Here is a 14,955-nt window from a genome sequence, read left to right as displayed (position 1 = left end):
AGGGATTGCATCATGGCCATCCCCCCTGGGGGGGTGATTTCTTACTTTCTGTCTCTCTGTCTCTCTGTTGAGCACACATATAGCAAAAAATCTCTCTCTAAAAAAAAAAAAAAAAAAACCTGTGACACAGATCAAAAAATAATTTCCAAGCTATTAACCCTAATAGAAAACTAGCTGAGTTGGTGATTTTTAAAACAAATCCAGGACACTTTAGAAGACAGCAACATGGTTCGTCATGCCAGTTTGCGGCCCATCAGGACAGGAGAAGGGAGGCCTTGGTTGTCTCCTTGGTTGTCATTGTTTGGTAGCTGCATGTACCCAGTCAGCCTCCCCATCGGCTTCTTCCACTGCAAGGATATATTTTCCCTGTGGCTATTATTTTAGGAGGGCCATGTTTGCTATCTACCTTCTCAGTAACCAGTTTCATAAGTGTTCCCAGGGCTGGTGTGACATCATTAAGCAACCCAGGCAGGGCCTCTCAGAGCTAAAACACACTCAGGTAAGTTTATATATTTGCTTCTGATTGGGAACATTGTCTGTTCTACTTCTCTAGCCCAGGTCTGCAGTCCCTACTTTCTTTTAGGGGTTGTGCCTTTCTCATTACCTGATCAGGTTCTTAAAACTCTATCATAGGGCCAGCAGGTAGCATGGTGGTGAAGGGCTCTGGACTCCCACATGGCTGACTTCAGTTCAAGTCCTGGACCTGGTGGCTTTCTCTCTCTCTCTCTCTCTCTCTCTCTCTCCCTCTCTAGTCAAATTAAAATAAATAAATTTAAAGAAAAGAATTCTTAAAAAGAATTCTATTATAATCATGTTCAATGTGGCTGCACGGTAGAATGATCTAGGGGAGATCTGAACATTTCTGCTGGCTGGGCTGGATTCTAGAACATTCAAACGAGAATCTCTGGGGGCGGGGTAAGATCCAGGCAAAGAGACTTGATTTTGTTTTGTTTTGTTTTAGCTCTTCAGTGGTTCTTAGACACAACCAACGTTGAGAACAAATATTCTAACCCTTTGCTCCCCAAATACTTGAAAAACCAGCAGCAGCACCTCCCAGGTCCTTGTGGGAATGCAGCATCTCAGGCCCCATCTCAGACCCACTGAAGCAGGATCTAGTTGTTCACACAGTTGTCAGGGGACGTATTTACTCTAAGGTTTGAGAAGCTCTGCTTAGTTTAGACCCCCATTATGGGCTGCATTGTGGTTTTCCTTGGGTCCTTTTGTAATTTCTTGGTCTTAGCTGGTCTCCTGCATTTCTTCATAGCTTCCTCTTGGCTCTCTGCTTCTGGTCTACCACGTAGCTGGTTGGTCTCATGCAAATCTAAATATACACAGACAGTGGCACCTATTTTGACATGCAATGAACTGCACACATTTAAAGTGTATACTCTAATCAAGACAGTGAATGTATCACTCAGAATGAAAGTTTTCTTCCTCCTTCCTCTGATCCCTCTTTCCTGATCCTGCTCCTTCACCAGTCACTTGTACTAGAGAACCATTAACTGGCTTTCTGCCACTGTAAGCTGTCTAGAATTTTATTTTATTTTTTAAGTTTATTGATTTCTTCCATGAAAGGTAGAAATAGGTGCGCCCCCAACAGGATCCTCAGACCACAATCTACCCCAGCCTCAGTCCCCCATGATGATAGGCATGTGCATGTGTGCTTAAAATATATAGGGAGGTTTCCAGATGCAAACCTGGGCCTTCCCATGTGTCCTCAACATTGTTCAGTGTTGCACTGTCGGGACCAGCAGTTAGCGTAATGGCTATGTCGCTGGACTCCCACGTAGTTGACCACGGTTCAAGTTTCGGACCCGGTGGCTTAAACTCACGCCAGGTGTGTGTGTGTGTGCATCCCCAAGATCCCGAGAGGAGAATGGAGGAGAAGGGATTGCAGCATGGCCATCCCCCATGGGGGATGATTTCTCGCTTTCTGTCTCTCTGTCTCTCTCTCTCTGTCTTTCTGATGAGCACATGCTCCTTATAGCAAACAAACAAACAAACAAACAAAAAACCTCTCCCCCCCCCAAAAAAGTTGCATTTTCACTGCTGACCAGTCTAGAATTTTATATACATTTTTTATAAATTTTATATAAATCACACAAGATGTGCTTTTTTCAGAGGCCTAACTTCTTTCAGGCTGCATTGTTTTGAGATTCATTCATGTTGCTGTGAATATCAATAATTCATTTCTCCCAAAGTTGTTATATTTTTCCAGAAAATTCCGGAGTTATGTAACAAAGGTGTCCCATCACATAGTGTTACTTAAAATAGTAAAAAAAAAAAAAAGGGGGGGAATCCAAAATTTTTCACACAATAAAATAGATAATTATTAAAATATATTTTGGAGAGTTTTTAATGATACCAGAAACTGCAGCTGTAACAAAAACAAAAATGCACACGTGGAACACAAATCATACATAAAATATGTATGGTTATGTAAAAATATAAAGGAAAAAACCCTAAGGGTAATTTGGCCAAGATAATTGAAATACTCATCTGCCTTTATAATTACTGCATATTGCTTGGAATGAGTGAAAAAAGTGTACACTCAAATTCACATCAGTGAAGAGGGGGCAAGAAAGCATGTCATTAGTATGTCTAGAAGAATTTAGAAATTTCTAAAATAAAACAAAAACAAAGATAAGAAATGTCTGAGAAGAGGTATAGAAGACATCCAGAGTCCAGCATCTGCCCAAAGGGCATTTTATTACTTAAAAAAAAAAAAAAAAAAAAAGATAAAATGAAGATAAAATGAAGAATATTACCACATACATTTTTCCTTTGGAGAACATAAGGCATCTTTTTGAAAAACCATATTGTGTGCTTTGGAGATGTACAACCATTAAATGTGAAGAAGAAATTTTAAAAATGAAAAAAATTGTCAAAGAGTTAATAAGAGAAAAGAAAAAAAAAATCCCAAGGCTAAAAAAATGACTTACTAAATGTGGTAAACACACATGCCAATGAACAAAAACAAACAAACAAAACCCTTGGATGCAAATACTGTTTAAAAATCAAAATGTCAAAAACAGCTTAAACTTTGAAGGGCTTTAAACTCCATATTATCAATGAAATTGGAACTTTAACTACCAATTACAACCTGTTCTCTCTTCACAAATTGCTATTTTCCTACTTTAAAACTTGCTAAGAAGGTAGAGTTGATGTTAAGTGTTCCTATCACACAGAAAACGCAGAGAAGGAAGGAAGAAAATGTGGTATGTTTATGGGATGGATTGTCGTGATGGTTTCATGGGTGTATACTTACCTCCAGGCTCATCAAGTTATATTGACATTAAAAATGTACTGCTTTGCTATGTCAGTCATATCTCAATAATGTGGTTTAACTTTTTTGTTTTATCCACAATAAATGAATAAGCAAGTAAATATTAATAAATAAAAGTGTAATTTCTAGCCCTGTCTACCAAAAAAACCCATCTCCTCCACACCCCTTGAACCAAAGATACTGGGCTCCTTAAAAGAAATGACTCATTATAGTTCTGGGTCAGGAAATGCACAAGACCAGCCTGAAATATTTCTTCCTGCCAGAAAACAAGAAAATGATCAAAGATTCTAAAGGTCATGATGAAGGAATCAGGAGCCAGCTGAAAAGGAGTCTCACTTGAAGAAAATGGAAAAATTCAAAAAAAAAAAAATAGCCTCTGAGAAAGATGAGGACATATCACATATTTCAATATTTGTACGTTTATAATGATTTTGAAAATTCACAGGTCACCTTTGTTGAGTGCTTGGAATCAACTCAGTCATCTTAGAGGACTAAGGAAAGAAACAGTTATCTAGGCATGCTTACGAGCTCTACCTCAAGGTAAGAAAATAGTTGGTGGTAATGATGTAGAAAAATGGCGTAAGAAGGATGCATTCATTTTGCAATCCCTAGTGAAATGATAGATCTAGGATGAAATTATTGGTTAAAAGGGAAAATTCATAGTGGGTGGATGAGACTACTAAAGCCTGATCTCACGATAAATCTGAACATATGCATCTCCTGATAGGAGGAAGGTGCTGGGAAGCACGTGGCCCAACTCAGGAAGTGTTATTGCACTTTCCTCCCCACCCTTGAAACAAACACCTGAAGTGGAATCTGAGCGAGTCTCTAGCTCTAACTAACTGCTGAACAGAAAATACCACAGGGATTAGAGAAACATATTTCATAACACTAGGGAATGATATTCGCAAAACTCGGAATGTGGAAAGTTCTACATGACAAATGACGCAGTTTCAGCAATGAGGTGATGACATGAATAAAAAAATCAGATGAAGATTTTTCTAGAACAAAAGATTTCAGAGAAAGGCTAACCAAGGTTAATTTCTAGACCTGGATCCAAACAACACACTGTAAAAAGATATTATGTAGACATGGGGGAAATTTGATTAAGGACAAATCTTTAGATAATACTCAGGAAGTTTCGATGATCTTACTAACTCAAGTAAATAATAAATAGACATATTAGATATACATATGTGTGTATTGCTGTATATATGTGTGTGTGTATATGTATACTATATATAGTGTGTGTGTGTGTATACTATATATACAGAAAGAGAGACTTCAAAAATGTTCTAGAAAAATGGCATTAAAGCACAAGTTAATTTTGGTGCAAAAATGTTTTGAAATCTGGGTTAGTCAGTGGTGTGGTGGTTAAAGTGGTTGGATACCACATAGCCAATTCATGGTTCAAATCCCAGACCTGGTGACTTGAGAAGCACCCCAGGCCTGTGTGTGTGTGTATCCAAAATCCTGAGAGGAGAATAGAGAAGGGATTGTGGTATGGCTCTTTCCTAGGGTGGGGGGGGATGATTTCTTACTTTCTCTCTCTTTCTCTCTCTCTCACTAGTGCACACACCCCACAGCAAATTTTTTTAAAAAAATTATTTTTGAAATCATGCTTAATTTTTTAATAATAGTAAAATTTATTTTTCATGAATTTTTTGATGACCCCTTGCAGATTATATATTGGGTTACAGGAAGTCACAACACAGTTTTGTATAAAATTATAGAAAAAATATGTCATGACTTTTCCAATGACCCAATATATGCACATACATGATAAGCATATACACACATATATTCACAAATGCAAAATACACACATACACACACATCTAATGGGGCAAAATTGTAATAATGGTTGTGTCTGAGATAAATATAAATCAGCAGCCATTGTATGATTCTTCCTACCTTTGAGTTTGTATGAAAACTTTTATAGTAACAACAGCCTTTGCCAGAGAGCATAACAGAAGATTTTACTAAAGGAAAACATACAAAATATTTCTAACTGGATGTGAAAATCCAATATTCTAACAATACAAATTTTCTATAGTCAATGTGAACCCAATCAAAATTTCACTCAAATTTTTAAAACTTTGCCTGTTGATTCAAAGGGGAGGACAGTGAGAAATGGGGAAGGGTGAGAAGGAGACAATCAAGGAGAAGAAGAAAGAAGCAAACCACTTTTGGGAACCCAAAATGGAAAGAAATCTGTTGATTATAATTAATGTATATGACAATGTCTTTGACTGGACTGATATGCACTGTATTCATGACAGGAAAATTCATTTGATATGTTGTAATGATACACATGATTTAAATAAATTTAAGACCAGCAGAGGGTGTAATAGTTACATGGCTGGACTCCCACATAGTCAACCACGATTCGAGTCCTGGACCTGGTGGCACAGTGGGTGCATGTATGTGTGTGCCCAAAATCCTGAGAGGAGAATAAAGGAGAAGGGACTGTGATGTGGTCATCCCTCCCTGGGGCGTGATTTCTCACTTTCTGTCTCTCTGTCGAGCACATACCTACCCTATAGCAAAAATCTCTCCAAAAAAATAAAAAATTAAATTAATGAATAAAGATAAATCTGACTAATACATGGTGTTTCAACAATTGGCTATCTGAGTGAGAAAAAAAAATTTAGTAAGATCTCTTTCTCCCACCATCTACAAAATTTATCTATGGATTTCAGAGGCACAAGCCCGCTTTTCCTGCTAATCCTTAACTCACCTAAAATGTTCCAGATGTGATAGGTAGAGAAACACATCATGCAATAAATATATGAAAAGAAGCTGAACTTCATAATACTGAGAGACATAAAAATGAAAATAACCATAGGAAATACCTCAACTTTCTTACCATACTGCAAATATGAAAACAAGTGGGAATGCCTAGTATCAATGCAGATACAGGTAAACATTCTCATGTACTGTGGCAAGAGTGTAAAACAACGCCACCTTTTTAAAGGGTAATTTGGCAGGATCTATGCAAATTTAAAATGTGCATTCACTTTGACCAAGCAATACTATTTCTAGGTGCCTGTTCACGAAACACATTTGTACAAAATATATGTGCAACATTTAATACATTATGGTGGGTTATAGTGAAAATAGGAAACAACCCAAATAGTTACAAATGAAACACTAAATTAATTGTGGTACAGCCATACCAAGCAGCCCTTGGAAAGAATATTGGTATTTTGATAGAAGGACCTTTCTGAGATATTCCGTGTGAGTAAGTACGGTACACAGCAATGTGTATGACATAACCTCATTTGTGATTAGACAAGTACAAACTCTGGAATGTATATGCATGAATTTTTAATTATTTTAGAGAGAGGTTTTTGCTATAGGGCGCATGTGCTCAACAGAGAGACAGAGGGACAAAAAGCGAGAAATCACCCCCCAAGGGGGATGGCCATGCAACAATCCCTTCTCCCTCACTCTCCTCTTGGAATTCTGGGTACACATGCACACGTTCCCAGCGAGAGTTTTAAGCCACCAGGTCTGGGACTCGAACCACAGTCGATTACATTGGAGTCTAGCAACATAACCATTATGCCACCTGCTGGTCCCTGTGTCTGGATATTAATATCTAAATGAGAGCAAAGTTTCTGGAACCATATACACAGTTAAAGTCAGGTTTTTTTGGGGGGGGGATTTTCTAAGATTAGTGATTATCATACATATGTGTATGATATATACATTTATATTTGAAAAAGACAATGTTCAATTACCTGTCAATTAAAATCATGAGAAAATAGAATAACTAGAGCTTAAAATGCACTAAATGTTAACAATGGATGTCTCTGATTTATTTATATACCTGAGTTCTTTTTATGGCGCCAATTGTTTTTATTTCCACAATAAGACTTTAGCATCAAAAAAGTTATTTTTAAAAATGTGCATCTTAGTGAAGCTACCTATTTAATGAAGGGGCTAACAAGTCTAATTTTTAAAATTTTCTTTATTCCTGATAGAGTGTGTACATGCGTAGATGAGAATGAGAGAGAGAAAAAATCACCTCCTAGTGAGTCCTGGTCATGCCATAATCCTTCTCCTTTCAATTCTCCATCCTGTCAGGATCCCGAGCATATGCCCACATGCCTGGGGATTTGAACCCCAGTCACCATATGGGATCTGCCTTCCTCTGAACAGCTTTTAATTGCTGCACTATGGGCTGGCCCAATAAGTCTAATGTTTATGTTTTTATTTTCTTTTTTTCAGAGCAATGGGTATACTTTTTAAATGATCAATGTCCTTACTAAATTTCACGATATAAATACAACTTTTCTTCCTTTTTAAAATGTTCCTGTCCCCTTTTCTTCCCTACATAGGCTGAATTCAGATTTTTTTTCCTGTAGCGCTATGGATTTTGAGGTAACAGAATCCATAATCTATCTCCTGCTATGTGGAGATGGTCATTTAATTATTTATTGAACAAGCATGTGTACAACGTATTTTTCTAAGTTCCAGGAGTTTTCTAAGTGCTGCATAAGAACATATTCATTCATTTAAACTTCTGTCCCTATAAGGATGATATCCCTGGTTTATAAACTGAAGCAGAGAGAGGTAAAACAGCTGTACGAAGGCCATATTGCTAAGTGAATTCTAAAACTTCACATCCCACAATTTTATTGTTGCTAGAGAGAGCGAAGCCAGGGTATGTGTCTAGAGCTGCTTCTGACTGGGCTATGACTGGAGTCAAGGGGTCAGCCCTGGCGCAGTGCCTCGGATCTGGTAGGAAATCAACAAATGTTCTCTGGAAGAGTGAGAGAGGGAGACAATGTTTGGGCTTAGGGAGTGAGAGCGAAGTCCAGGAGAATGAAGGATTTACCTTTGGGCTTTGAGTTACTATGGATGGGAAGTTATAAATTTAGGTGGCAAACTGTGAATAAGGAGGAGTTCTGTAGCTCAAGACGAAGCCGCCTTTTCCTGGCAGGAGCTGAATTCAATCTTACCCTCAAAGCAGCAGGCATAATCATGAATCCACAAGAAGGTAAGAAAGTCAAATGAGAAGCTTCCATTTTAATTTTAAATGCACTTAGGATGGTAAAAGAAGATTGAGGGTGGAAAGCAATGCTTTACATCTACTGTTTTTATTCAAATCTGTCACTTTAAAATATGGTTGTCCAAAGGCAGGTTAAAAAAAATTGCATCAAATATGGAAACTCCCCCAAACTTCCCTGTTTGAAAGGCTAACAAAAAATAGGAAAATGTAACCATTTGCGTCTAGAGATTTTTGTTGTTGGCTGTTTGGGTTTGTCATTACATTTTTGATTTGCTTCAGAGTAGTGGAGTTTTCCTGGTTCCAGAGGGGAAGCTGGTTCTCCACTTAGAGACGTGAAGGGCTTTGCTAATAAGGAACACAAAGAACAAGTAACTAACTGTTCCAGGACCCCAGCATTTGTGCTGTTGGAAGGTAGGGGTGTGTGTGTGTGCATGGGTGTAGGTGGGGTTGGGAGCCATGCCTCTGGACCACATGAGGACAGAGAGGAGACACCCAGTCTAGATAGCTTACAGAGTAGCTCTAGGCATACCGAGAATTTGTGATCTGAAGTCAGCGCTGGCACCACCACCACGACAATAAAACTCAGGAGGAAAACAGATGGCACAAGGCGTCATCGGTGAGTGTGACACATGATCTTCATCCACTGCCCCACAGCAGCCACCAGAACACACCTTCTGAACACTCTGTAAACAACCACCCTTCCACGGTGACTAAAAATTTATGTCAGGCAAGTGGTAAAGAATGATGATCTCATTTATTTTACGGTTCCTCTGGTGGGAAGAGTGGGGTAGTTAGAAAAAAATAAAATTGTGGGCTGTGAAATTTTAGGACTCACTTACAGGGCTGATTTCAAGCACCTTTGGAAATTACCACTGGCCTTTCCACCCAGAGAAAGTAAGAATTTATAACAAACATGTAAAAATGAATGCGGAGTCTATTGATTTTTAGCATCTGGATGGCCTCTTTGGGAGAAAGAGGGCCATTCATCACAGCATGGGCTGAACATTTCTGTCTGCTTATTTACATGCTATCTTAAAGTTAAAGTAAGTCCCCATTTCCAAAATCATTAGGCTCAAACTCAGCAGGGTGAGCTCAGGGATCGCAGAAAAGGACAGTGCCAGAAATGCTGTCCTATAAGGTATCTTCCAAGAGGCTAACAGTTTAACTCAGAGTTTGCTTTTGTTCCCGATCCTTTAGAAAGAATAATGGTTTGGCCCCAGCAAAGCATGCCAACTTTTTAGTAAAGGGAGGAATTGAGTGCAAGGGGACAAGGAACAACTTCTACTTGCCTCCCCTTTATATAAAACCAAGTATCACTAAAGAAAGAGGAAGACTTATAGTGGGAGAATGTAATCACTCTTGGAGGGAGTGGCTTGCTCTGCAGAGCAAATGTGACTCCAGATTGATGTCACCATGATATGTTTCCCCCTCTCAAAGTAAATCAGAAAGGACAGCAAGCTCCAGCAGGCTGCATATACAGTAGGCACATCAGGGAGAACTTCCTGTTTGTGGGAGTTGCAAGACACTGGTGTGTATCAAGGAAAGACATTCCTCAGCTTTTTATTCTGGAAGGTTCTATACAGCTATCTATAAAACAAGACCTCTAGGTCTTATGAGCTTAGTACTTATGAACCCTGAGATGGTAGAAAAGCATGATGCGCAGGCAAAAGTTGGCTTGTGCATCCACAGTTGGCCTCGTTTTCTTTCCTTGCAAACATGTGACATTATTCTATAGCGCGTACCAGCTTGGGAAGTTTATTCGATTTGTGCTAATTTGCCAGTTTTGCTGGTTAAGGACTTTTTAGTATACTTAGATATCTTTAGAGAGAGACTATTATTCATGAAGCAGTTCTACAAAGAAAATGTCAGAGCTTCTTTACTTAGCATATATTCTCTAAGGGAGCTGGTGCCCTTGTTGGCATGCTTTAATTTTTTTTTTTTCCTAGATAAAGGTTTCATTTGATCTTATAGAGAGCAACCTGGTCTTTCTTTTGATTTCTTTATTTATTTTTAAGGTCAGGGCTGTCTAACATTGAGTAGATCGTCATAGACGGGTCCTAGCCAGCCATCTATTTCCTGCTTCTCGAGCTATACAAGACCAGATACCAATGGCTTTTATTTCAAATATACAAGGGCCGGATCAGCCATGTGGCCTAGTGGTTAAGAGCGTCAGATCCAAATGGCTGACTGCAGTTCTAATCCTGACCCTGGCAGCTTGAAAACGTGTTGGGCACATGTGTATGCGTGCACAAAAATCCCAACAGGGTGGGGAAATGGAGAAGAAAAGTGTTGTGACATGGCCATGCCCTACTAGAGCTGCTTTGACCCACTTTCTCCCTCTTCTTCCCTCTCCTCTCTGTCTCTCTCTGGCAAGCAAACATACTCTGCAACTTATTTATATATATATTTATATTTATATTTATATATATACACATATATATATATACACATATATATATATTTATAAATATATATTTCTAAGACTTACTTGAGTGTGTCAGGATTTCCAATATTTTTTCTTAATAATTATTTATTTAATTTTTTTAATTAATGTTTTAAAATTTGACCAGAGAGAAACAGAAAGAGAGAGAGAGAGAAAGAGAGAGAGAGAGAGGGAAAGTGAAAAAGCAAGTCACCAGGTCTAGGACAGGAAAGTTGACTGGCCATGTGGAAGTCTAGCTCCACGCCACCTTCTGCCCCCAGGATACCCAAGTTACAACCCCAGTTTGTATCCTAATTTCTACATGACCCTGAGAAATTTACGTAACATCAAGTAGACCATTTCCTCTCTTGAAATATGAATCCAATAATCCTTTCAGCCTTTCAGAGTAAGTGGTGGTTATCAATGCAGTTAAGCAAACACTCATTGAACTTAAAGTCTGTGCTAGGCATCATACAAAGCTGAGTGAGGTAAGGCCTATGTTTTACAAAACATAATCCAGGGAGACACTGTGAGTATATTCTGAAGAGGAAAACAAAAACTATGAAGGAATTGTAAACCACATGAATTGGTAGGTGAATATATTCTGTATAAATACTTCAACCATGCTCTTTCCAGAAACATCTTGTAAATAGCTTTGGACCTTAATCCTGGGGTCATCTCTATGCCATTGTCAAGAGTGTTTTCTTTGAGTTCTTTGGGATCCATCCCTTCTGATTGTAATGTCATGCTTGGTTTGGAAAAGGGTGAATGATTCTCTCAGTGGCTCAGACACTGGGTAAGTGACTAATACTACTGTTTTCATTAGCAGAACACTTGAATAAATTAAGACTTAAGATTTGCATACTGTACCTCATAAATTTGTATAGTTAGTATACGTAAAACCGAAATTACAATAGAAATTTTTCACACAAGCTTTATTAAATTTGCTTAACAATTCAATTAATCAACTGTTTGGTAGTGCATATAAGCACTTCATAGGGGCTAGAGCGTATACAGAGAGAACCACCAGCTAGTCTCCCCACTCCCTGACTAGGTCAGAGAGCCATATTTTATGTCTTATCGTGCCCTGACTTACTTCAGTACCTTTTATAGTTGTGATTGGTTTTTAATTTGTAGCTAATTTGTAAAATCCTTGCTAGAAAGATCTTTAATTTGACCAAAGTGGGACAGAGTGGAAGAGAGAGAGAGAGAAAGAGAGAAAATGAGAAAGCAAGCCACTAGGTCTGGGACTCGAACTGCAGTCGCCCATGTGGGAGTCCAGTGCCCTTAACCACCACACCACCTGCCAGCCCCAGCTAGACAGCTCTTTAAGCACAAAGATTGTGTCTGTCCTTTTCACTGCCATATCCCCAAGTGCCTAATTCAGCACTGACTCTTAATATTTGTGAATGGGTGACTAACATTGTTGGACTATGCATGGGTAATTAGGTGGTCATGGCCATGGAGGGAATATATTACCAATATTTGCAAATTGATGAATGAATGACTCCAGGCCCAAAGCTCTCCAGGAGAAGGTATATTGGTCATTATTACCCTGAAAAAATCAGTTCTGGTGAATTAGTCCATTATATATTGAGTGGTCTAAAAGACCATGTAGAATTACAAAGCAAATAGTATAAGAATAATTTAATTTTAAAATACAACCTAAACATGTTTATTTGCTCTCTATTAAAAGCATCTAAGATATTAGAAACTTACTGATTTCTTTATACTAAATTAAGTGGATTTATGCATTTAAAAGAAAATACAACAATCACATTAAATAAAACAGAATTTCCAGATGTAATTTGGTGTTAGATGTTAAGAAAGAGAGAAACCTATGGATATCATCCAGAAACATCTTTCCCACTCCACCCCTCCCCCCCACAACACACACACCCATAGATGCTTTTAATTTTTCTTCAAGATGGTAAGGCCTTAAGATAAATAAATAAAATAAAACAAAATAAAATAATTATTTTAAAAAAGGCGGGGCCGGCAGGTGGTGTGGTGGCTAAGGGCGCTGAACTCCCACATGACTGACCATGGTTCGAGTCCTAGACCTGGTGGCTTACTTTCTCACTTTCCATCTCTCTCACTCTCTCTCATTCTGTACCTCTCTGGTCAAATTAAGATAAATAAACAAAATAAAATAATTATTAAAAAAAAAAAAGATGGTAAGGCCTGGGGCCAGCAGTTAGTCTAATGACTGTGTCACTGAACTCCTATGTAGCCAACCACAGTTCGAATCCTGGACCCAGTGGCTTAAACTCACTCCAGGCACGTGTGCATATGTGTCCAAGATCCTAAGTGGAGAATGGAGGAGAAGGGATTGCGGCATGGCCATCACCCCTGGAGGGGGGGTGGTGATTTCTCGATTTCTGTCTCTCTGTCTCTCTTTGTCTTTCTGGCGAGCGCATACATCCTATAGCAAAAACCTCTCCAAAAAAAAAAAAAAAGTGAAAAACATGTCTGATACCTAATCAAGGAGAATACCTAAATGCTGTCTCAGAGTACTAGGTGTGGGAATCTAAATCTTTCAGAACCTCTACCTGACACTAAAGCTAGACTATTAAACTGAAATAGTCTAAATTTAAACAGTGAAATATATTTAATAATTCAGAGTTCCTGAGTGGCCAGAAAAAAATGAATTCACAAGAAACACCCAACTCACTCTCGCTGCGTTTGTGGGTATAGTTCTGTCTTCAGCGACTTGGAGAAAGGCTCTCTCATAGAATGGACTTAAAGCCTAGTTAGCACTATTGAATTTAAAACTAAGCAATAATTCTCCCTGCAACCACCCCTGCCCTCACTAGTTTGGTATTGCTATTGATCCCCATTAATGATTTAGTGATTAAGGAGGATAAATTGCCTATGAATGCAAAGCAGGCTGGAGGCCCCCAGGAACACTGCTCCACATTCCTCCGTCAATAAGAGTGGTGCGTTGCTGGTGTGATTGCCAACACAATGTCCTATGCCATCTTCGGTCTCACTTATTCTTCTGGCATATAGTACCTTCAGCTTTTTGCTCACTGGCCTTTCTTTTTGACAATTTCCAAAACACATTTCCCTTTTCCTTTCCCGTTAACTTTTTGACTTGGTTATAGTACCACGGCTGGTTTGGCCTACTTTCCAATTGCTTCATGAGTCTCTGATATGATTAGCATTTGTAATCACAAATCTGTGGGTAACTGCTGGGCTACAGAGTATGTGGTTGCATGCTTGCAGTTCCTCATACAGATTGCTTTTTTTGGGTAAAGCTATACAATGAATGAAATGAGGAGATGACCTCTTTCTCTCATTCTGTAAATATCTCTTGGGAGATCTCAGTGTGTATTAAGATAAGGAAATAAAAAGAGATTATCTTAAAAGCTGACCCCAGAATTTATCTGAAGGAGAATGGTTATCAAACAGTGTGTAATCCTCAAAGCATTGGTTGTTGGAGAAGCCCAAAATTAAAAATTCAAAAGCTCACTGAATCCCTATGCAGGACAGAAAAAAGAGAGAAGTTGCTCCTAGGAGAGAAGAGGAGAAAAGAGCTTGGAGAACAAGGAAGTAAAAAGGAGAGGGAGAAGAGGCAGTAGGTAGAGAGAGTTCAGAGTGAGGTTCAGGAAGAGGTCAGTGAAACTTTACAAGGAGCTAAGTTATACTCTCCTGTGTTTTGTAATTACTGCTTTGTGGTTCTCTAAGTGTTGTCCCAACCAGGAACATTAGCATCTCCAGAGAGCTGGATGGAAATGCAAATTCTCAATAAATATATAAGTAAATAAATATCTCAGGTCCAATCCCAGACTTCCTCTATCCATCCAGGAGGCTACACAGAAATCTGTGTTTTCATAAGTCCTCCAGAGGACCCTGCTATGTGCTGAGTTTGAGAGGCACTGAGTGAACTTTCTACTTTCCACTTTCCCCAGTCTTCCCAGCTCTGAAGATGACACTGTCATCAATCCAGTTCTCAACTCTAGCTTCTTCTTTACTTTTTATCTTCAATCCCTTTGAAACATATGTTCTAAATCCAAAATAGATCTCCAACTCATTCCTTTTTACTCTCATTTACTGTCTCCATCATAGTCTTTGTCTTGGACTATAGCTTCCAAAATGGACTCTCTGGTTTTAGTATCACCTTCCTCCAATCCTTTCTATGCATAGAAATACCCAGAGGAGGTTTCTATGTTATAATACAGCATACAGGGCATGGATCCTATTGGTTGGAGGTCCTAGACACTCT

At 38.7% G+C, this 14,955-nt stretch overlaps 1 protein-coding gene across 1 annotated transcript in view; it reads right to left on the bottom strand.

Annotated features, from left to right (window-relative positions):
- Window positions 1-14,955, bottom strand: part of F13A1 (coagulation factor XIII A chain) — a 194,183-nt gene that overhangs the window by 125,235 nt on the left and 53,993 nt on the right. The gene's annotated exons all lie outside the window — the stretch shown is intronic.

The sequence above is a fragment of the Tupaia chinensis genome, unplaced genomic scaffold (genome assembly GCF_000334495.1).
Source record: "Tupaia chinensis unplaced genomic scaffold, TupChi_1.0 Scaffold000048_1, whole genome shotgun sequence".
In the NCBI taxonomy this organism is placed as follows: domain Eukaryota; kingdom Metazoa; phylum Chordata; class Mammalia; order Scandentia; family Tupaiidae; genus Tupaia; species Tupaia belangeri.
Note: the sequence above shows the minus strand (reverse complement) of the source record. Positions and strands in the feature narration are given on the sequence as shown.